The 7,099-nt window shown below is 40.7% G+C and overlaps 1 protein-coding gene across 1 annotated transcript in view; it reads left to right on the top strand.

Moving 5' to 3' along the window:
- Positions 1-4,800: 4,800 nt before the first annotated feature.
- Positions 4,801-7,099, top strand: part of TMEM117 (transmembrane protein 117) — a 606,406-nt gene continuing 604,107 nt past the window's right edge. Inside the window, exon 1 of the mRNA XM_070789240.1 lies at positions 4,801-5,709. The gene's annotated coding sequence lies outside the window, so the exon portion shown is untranslated. The remainder of the gene's footprint in view (positions 5,710-7,099) is intronic.

Raw genomic sequence — 7,099 nt, 5'->3', positions numbered from 1 at the left:
AGAGAGCTGGGCATTTGTGGATATGGAACTGATACTCAAGAATTCAAGACTTCTCTCTGAGCACACAAGATTCAGCCCACGTGCTTATGTGTATCTTGGTTGTTGTTTAGTCACTAAGTTATGTTCAACTCTTTTGAGACCCCATAGACTGTAACCCGATAGCCTCCTCTATCCATGGGATTTCACAGCCAAGAATACTGGAGTGGGTTGCCATTGCTTCCTCCAGAGGATCTTCTCAAGCCAGGAACTGAACCTGTGTCTCCTGCTTTGGTAGGCGGATTCTTTACCACTGAGCCACCAGGGAAGCCCCATGTGTATCTTTACTAAGGGACAAATGTGAGCTGACTTCTATGAGAGGCCAGCTGTGGAAAGGTAGCCACATAGCTATCTGGGTTGTGTGAACCCAGATAATCACCCACACCCACATTAAAACAAGATTTTTCTTTTCTTGCTATTAAGTCCTACAGAGAAATTCATATGAAGTAACAAAAACTTTGGTTTTGTAGATTCAGGTAAATTCATGATTATTGCTTGTTCAGTAGTGATAATGTTGTAACATAAGTCAGTTACATGATAAAATGGACTTTAATAATTTTAAAAATAGCTATAATTAATATTTATAAAATTCTTAAAGGTTTAAAGAGCACTGTAACATTTTTATTATATTTAACAAATATTTTATGAAAAAGTTATATGGTATGATATTTTGGAAATAGAATCTTTTTTATAAGTTCCCTGGATTTACCTCTCTCAAATGCAGTAAATCTATTTAGGGACAAGGCATTCATACACAAAGCAATCTGTGGGTTCATAGAAAAGAAAACAAATTAATATAAAATAATGTACAAGTAACATATTATTAAAATATTCTCTATTTGTAATGATAAAATTCTTTGCATAATAATCTTGTAATATCACCTGTTACTACTTCTGTGAGTCCTATGTCTCTAGGCAAAGCTAGTGGTTCATAGACTACTTATTCCTCAGGTTCTATGTTGTAATAGAATGATAATAATACTGGTCTTTTTCTTTAAAAGATGAGCTTCTTATATAATACATCTTATGTAAGATAATGCTATCTTAGTTGTTTCTACAGTACACAGTAAATGCTTGCTAGAAGAATGAATTAAAATATTGTTTGAAGTGGTGATCCATTGAAATTTGACAGTCATTTTATGTACAGAGAATTCTATTCAGTAGTGGTAATTATAACAATATTAGGCCTATTATACAATTGAACCCATAAAATGTATTAGAGTGAAAGTCATGGACTCAAAGGCATTGATGAACTTTTCCACTAAAATTTTGGTGAGGTATTCATATAGGAATTATATTGTAAACATGTGAGGCTTTTCATGAGACCTGTTATCCCTGGAAATGAAACTTAAAAAGAAGATAATAGATGTACCAGAATATGCCAGATATTTTTCTGTTTTGTTTAATTCACTGTGTTCCATAACTTACGTATTATTAGCTAAATATTTTAGACAAGATTATCTGTTTTAGATAAAGTATATAGCAAAAATAAGATTTGAACTCAGGCCTGTATATCTATTAATAACTCCAAAAACTCTACTAATTTTTTCTTCATAATACCTATTTACTCGAACTAGGAGGTGAGATGGTCAAAAACACTGTTTTGAGTAAGGCAGAAAAACCATCTCAAACAAAATTGTATGAATAAGTTTTATTTTTAAAAATAAATATTTAAAACAAAATTTATTTTTTGTGTACTGGCCGAGAGGAGCAACCCAAGTCTGAGGCCAGGGGCGACAGCAGGGAGGACCAACCCCACATCCAAGGAGCCGTGGCTGTGCGGGCGCAGGAGGGCCTAGAGGAGCTATCCCACATTGAAGGTCAGGAAGGGTGGCGGTGAGAAGATACCCCTCGTCCAAGGTAAGGAGCAATGGCTGCGCTTTGCTGGAGCAGCCCTGAAGACATACCCAACGCCCAAGGTAAGAGAAACCGAAGTAAGACGCCAAGGTAGGTGTTGCAAGAGGGCATCACAGGGCAAACACACTGAAACCATACTCACAGAAAACTAGTCAATCTAATCACACTAGGACTACAGCCTTGTCTAACTCATTGAAACTAAGCCATGCCCGTGGGGCAACCCAAGATGGGCAGGTCATGGTGGAGAGGTCTGACAGAAGGTAGTCTACTGGAGAAGGGAATGGCAAACCACTTCAGTATTCTTGCCTTGAGAACCCCATGAACAGTATGAAAAGGCAAAATGATAGGATACTGAAAGAGGAACTCCCCAGGTCAGTACGTGTCCAATATGCTACTGAAGATCAGTGGAGAAATAACTCCAGAAAGAATGAAGGGATGGAGCCAAAGCAAAAGCAATACCCAGCTGTGGATGTGACTGGTGATAAAAGCAAGGTCCGATGCTGTAAAGAGCAATATTGCATAGGAACCTGGAATGTCAGGTCCATGAATCAAGGCAAATTGGAAGTGGTCAAACGAGATGGCAAGAGTGAATGTCGACATTCTAGGAATCAGTGAACTGAAATGGACTGGAATGGGTGAATTTAACTCAGAAAACCACTATATCTACTACTGCGGGCAGGAATCCCTCAGAAGAAATGGAGTGGCCATCATGGTCAACAAAAGAGTCTGAAATGCAGTACTTGGATGCAATCTCAAAAATGACAGAATGATCTCTGTTCGTTTCCAAGGCAAACCATTCATTATCACAGTAATCCAAGTCTATGCCCCAACCAGTAACGCTGAAGAAGCTGAAGTTGAACGGTTCTATGAAGACCTACAAGACCTTTTAGAACTAACACCCCAAAAAGATGTCCTTTTCATTATAGGAGACTGGAATGCAAAAGTAGGAAGTCAAGAAACACCTGGAGTTTTTGGCCTTGGAATACGGAATGAAACAGGGCAATGACTAATGGAGTTTTGCCAAGAAAATGCACTGGTCATAACAAACACCCTCTTCCAACAACACAAGAGAAGACTCTACACATGGACATCACCAGATGGTCAACACCAAAATCAGATTGGTTATATTCTTTGCAGCCAAAGATGGAGACGCTCTATACAGTCAGCAAAAACAAGACCGGGAGCTGACTGTGGCTCAGACCATGAACTCCTTATTGCCAAATTCAGACTTAAATTGAAGAAAGTAGGGAAAACAACTAGACCATTCAGGTATGACCTAAATCAAATCCCTTATGATTATACAGTGGAATTGAGAAATAGATTTAAGGGCCTAGATCTGATAGATAGAGTGCCTGATGAACTATGGAATGAGGTTCGTGACATTGTACAGGAGACAGGAATCAAGACCATTCCCATAGAAAAGAAATGCAAAAAAGCAAAATGGCTGTCTGGGGAGGCCTTACAAATAGCTGTGAAAAGAAGAGAAGTAAAAAGCAAAGGAGAAAAGGAAAGATACAAGCATCTGAATGCAGAGTTCCAAAGAATAGCAAGAAGAGATAAGAAAGCCTTCTTCAGTGATCAATGCAAAGAAATAGAGGAAAACAACAGAATGGGAAAGACTAGAGATCTCTTCAAGAAAATCAGAGATACCAAAGGAACATTTCATGCAAAGATGAGCTCGATAAAGGACAGAAATGGTATGGACCTAACAGAAGCAGAAGATATTAAGAAGAGGTGGCAAGAATACACAGAAGAACTGTACAAAAAAGATCTTCATGACCCAGATAATCAGGATGGTGTGATCACTGACCTAGAGCCAGACATCCTGGAATGTGAAGTCAAGTGGGCCTGCCTTAGAAAGCATCACTACAAACAAAGCTAGTGGAGGTGATAGAATTCCAGTTGAGCTATTTCAAATCCTGAAAGATGATTCTGTGAAAGTGCTGCACTCAATATGCCAGCAAATTTGGAAAACTCAGCAGTGGCCACAGGACTGGAAAAGGTCAGTTTTCATTCCAATCCCAAAGAAAGGCAATGCCAAAGAATGCTCAAACTACCGCACGATTGCACTCATCTCACACGCTAGTAAAGTAATGCTCAGAATTCTCCAAGCCAGGCCTCAGCAATATGTGAACCGTGAACTTCCTGATGTTCAAGCTGGTTTCAGAAAAGGCAGAGGAACCAGAGATCAAATTGCCAACAGAGAGTTCCAGAAAAACATCTATTTCTGCTTTATTGACTATGCCAAAGCCTTTGACTGTGTGGATCACAATAAATTGTAGAAAATTCTGAAAGAGATGGGAATACCAGACCACCTGATCTGCCTCTTGAGAAATTTGTATACAGGTCAGGAAGCAATAGTTAGAATTGGACATGGAACAACAGACTGCTTCCAAATAGGAAAAGGAGTACATCAAGGCTGTATATTGTCACCCTGCTTATTTAACTTCTATGCAGAGTACATCATGAGAAACGCTGGACTGGAAGAAACACAAACTGGAATCAAGATTGCAAGGAGAAATATCAATCACCTCAGATATGCAGATGACACCACCCTTATGGCAGAAAGTGAAGAGGAACTCAAAAGCCTCTTGATGTAAGTGAAAGTGGAGAGTGAAAAAGTTGGCTTAAAACTCAACATTCAGAAAATGAAGATCATGGCATCTGGTCCCACCGCTTCTTGGGAAATAGATGGGGAAACAGTGGAAACAGTGTCAGACTTTATTTTTCTGGGCTCCAAAATCACTACAGATGGTGACTGCAGCCATGAAATTAAAAGACGCTTACTCCTTGGAAGGAAAGTTATGACCAACCTAGATAGCATATTCAAAAGCAGAGACATTACTTTGCCAACAAAGGTTCGTCTAGTCAAGGCTATGGTTTTTCCTGTGGTCATGTATGGATGTGAGAGTTGGACTGTGAAGAAGGCTGAGTGCCAAAGAATTGATGCTTTTGAACTGTGGTGTTGGAGAAGACTCTTGAGAGTCCCTCAGACTGCAAGGAGATCCAACCAGTCCATTCTGAAGGAGATCAGCCCTGGGATTTCTTTGGAAGGAATGATGCTAAAGCTGAAACTCCAGTACTTTGGCCACCTCATGTGAAGTGTTGACTCATTGGAAAAGACTCTGATGCTGGGAGGGATTAGGGGCAGGAGGAGAAGGGGACGACAGAGGATGAGATGGCTGGATGGCATCATTGACTCGATGGACGTGAGTCTCAGTGAACTCCGGGAGTTGGTGATGGACAGGGAGGCCTGGCGTGCTGCGATTCATGTGGTTCAAAGAGTTGGACACAACTGAGCAACTGATCTGATCTGACAAATTAGTTAAAACACTTTGCAGATCAGCTTACATGCTAATTTTCAAGTTTTTCCCTGTTATTGCAGATAGAAAATACTTTGTGCCAGCTTAACAGTTTTAAGCGACAAATTACTTATATTAATATATATATCCTCACAGCACTAAAACACTAAAAATTATATGCTGATGTCCAGTATTGCTACTTTCAAAAGTAATGACTAATCCGTTTGCTGGTATTTGTGGATATAAGGGAAACAAGAGATTTAAGGAAGTTCGTTATCACTGAGCAGGCCACGCTTCTCAAATTTCTCTTACTGAATCTAGGCTTCCAGGGACCTAAGGAAGCTTTCTGGATAAAGAAACCAGCGCTGCTCCATCCCAAAGAAGAGTGATTTACTGAGGTGAGGGTTCATTCCCGGGAACCCAGGTGTCGCTGATTCGTGGCAGCAAGGAGCCTCGCCTTGCCTGTAGAAAGCAGTGGTATCAGTGTCGGTGTCAGGCTTCACCTTGGCCTGAGGTGAGTGCTGCTCCCAGAACAGCTGCCCCAGTTCTCTCCATGTGACCTGAGATGTTGGTGACTCCAGCTCCAGGAAGTGGCCTGTGAATCAGAGGGTAAAACCAGAAGGTGAGGTAGGGCCTGTTTTATGTGATTTTCCTATCTCTGTGCCATGCTCAGGGGGACTGGGGTCAGTGACAAGAGGTACTTAGGATTCGAGGGGACTGGTATGCAGAGGGTGGGGAAAACTGAGACGATAAAGCCCCTCGATTGAGTATATTATAGGACTCAAATGCCTTCAGAGGTCAGGGGTCCAGGCAGGTAACTCAAATGACTAGAGAAGGCCATTTTGGAGCAGCTGTTTTGCCATTTAAGAATATAGGCACAGCAAGGCCAGTTCTTTAAGTTTTCTGAGAAGCTAGGCTTTCATTTTTTTAAATGTGAAATCTATTTGTTTTTAAATATTTGCAACTAAGTTAGAATTTTCTGTTTTGTTTTGTTTTGTTTTACCTTGTTATGTGGCATGCAGGACCTTAGTTTCCTAACCAGGGATGCATCTGTGCCCTATGCTGTTGGAAGCACAGGGTCCTAGTTGCTGGACCCCAAGTTAGAATTTTAGAGTATTGTGAGGTCAAAGAAAATAATTTAACAGGCCTAATTGTTCACCAGTTTGCAAGCTTTGATATAGGGCAACTATTTGGGACTTTGGAGGGAAAGGACCTGCCACATTCCCTCTGATAGATGGATTTCATTGGTCTGGGATGAGTCCCAAGCATCAGATTACCCTAATGTGAAGTTGAGGTTGAGCCCTACTCACTTAATAGGTGGCATGGGGAGGTGGGAGGGGGGTTCGGGATTGGGAGCACGTGTACACCTGTGGCGGATACGTGATGTATGGCAAAACCAATACAATATTGTAAAGTAATTAGCCTCTAATTAAAATAAATAAATTTAAATTAAAAAAAAAATAGGTGGCATGAAGTGATGGAATTCCACGTGCTGCAAGGCTGTATCAACAAGGCTTCCCTGGCTGCCTTTTCTCCTGCATTCTCTTACGCGACTTCACCAACAGAGCCATAACTTCAATAATTCCCTCTACCTATGTTTCTCCAACTTAAATTGTACATAAGAATCACTCAGGAGCTTATTAAAATTACTAAACACACTGCAGGAGATTCTGATTCAGTTGGTGGGTTCTGGAATTTGCTCTTAACACCCACATTAGTTTACTGTAACACAGATGGTCTGGAGACCACACTTTAGAAACACTGACTCATAATGGATTCTGTTGGCTGGCACATCTGTTATTTCAGTCTGGGTTTCTTGCCTAAGTTATAGGTCTGCATACACAACTGCCTGCTGGAAATCTCCATCGTCTTTACCTGGATATCTCAAGCTTATTGTCTGAATC

Source organism: Bos indicus, chromosome 5, assembly GCF_029378745.1.
Source record: "Bos indicus isolate NIAB-ARS_2022 breed Sahiwal x Tharparkar chromosome 5, NIAB-ARS_B.indTharparkar_mat_pri_1.0, whole genome shotgun sequence".
NCBI lineage: Eukaryota > Metazoa > Chordata > Mammalia > Artiodactyla > Bovidae > Bos > Bos indicus.
Note: the sequence above shows the minus strand (reverse complement) of the source record. Positions and strands in the feature narration are given on the sequence as shown.